Genomic DNA, 1,077 nt, shown 5'->3' on the forward strand with positions numbered 1-1,077 from the left:
AGGACCCATCACAGGTTAGAGTTCCTTGAGTGGGCCCAGAATGGTTGATTCTATTTAGAATTTAACTTCTCTGTCTGGCTGAGTTCCTTTAGGGCAGGCATGATGATTTACTGATTTGGGGTTCCCCATATTTAGCACCATGCCTGGAACATGGTAAACACTTGGTACAGATCTGATAAATCACTTCAGTTTTTCAGTTCCTGGTGAAAAAGCTCTCCTTAGTTAGGGTCTGTGAGTCTTTAGGTGGCTGCAGAGCATCTAGATACATCCTGTGCTATCATAACTGTGAGCCACATGTGGTTACTGGTGCTTGGGATATGGCTCATCCAATTGAGATGTAGTGTAAGTATAAAATACATACTAGATTTTGAAGACTTAGTATGAAAAAAAGAATGTAAGGTATCATTAAAATTTTTATATTGATTATGTAACAATACTATAAATAATACTTAGGTGTATTGGGGTAATTAAAATTGGTTTGTGGTAGACTACTTTTAAGATGACTCCCAATAACCTATATGTGTAATTCCCTCCCCAAGAATGTAGGCTGGACTTAATGGGTCAAGTCTAACAAACAAAATATGGTAGGAGTGATAGAACATAACTTCCAAGATGAGATTACAAAATGTACAAAATGCAACTTTCTCTCTTGGGTGCTCCTTCTCCCCTACATTAGTTTCCTCCCTCTCCTCTATTTCAGGGCCTGTCACCAGTAAAGGACATGCTGAAGATGCCAAATGGAGATGAGAGGGCCTGGAGGATGAGAAGTCATGTGGAGGAGAACTGAGGCACGTCAGCCAAGTGCCAGCCATGTAAGTAACAACTATTTGGAAGCAGACCCTCTGGCCCCAGTCAGTGTAGCCCAGCCAATAGCTTGACTGCCAACTGAGGAGAAACCCTGAGCCAGAAATGATCCAGCTAAATCACTCATGCAGAGCAACTATAAGATAATAAATGTGTGTTTCAAGCTAAGTTTTGGAGTAATTTGTTACACAGCAATAAATAACCAATACACAATTATGAAAATTAATTTCAGTTTTTACATTTTACAATGTCGCTGCCTGGGTGACTTAGTCT

The 1,077-nt window shown here is 39.9% G+C and overlaps 1 long non-coding RNA gene across 3 annotated transcripts in view; it reads left to right on the forward strand.

The window, feature by feature from the left end:
- Positions 1–702: 702 nt before the first annotated feature.
- LOC141374919 (uncharacterized) overlaps positions 703–1,077 on the forward strand; it is a 24,836-nt gene continuing 24,461 nt past the window's right edge. For all 3 annotated transcript variants that reach the window (XR_012382121.1, XR_012382122.1, XR_012382123.1), the window contains exon 1: positions 703–812. This is a non-coding gene — a long non-coding RNA (uncharacterized lncRNA). The remainder of the gene's footprint in view (positions 813–1,077) is intronic.

This window comes from Callorhinus ursinus, unplaced genomic scaffold (assembly GCF_003265705.2).
Source record: "Callorhinus ursinus isolate GAN/ISIS: 27379988/994484 unplaced genomic scaffold, GSC_fseal_2.0 scaffold23, whole genome shotgun sequence".
Taxonomy (NCBI): Eukaryota; Metazoa; Chordata; class Mammalia; order Carnivora; family Otariidae; genus Callorhinus; species Callorhinus ursinus.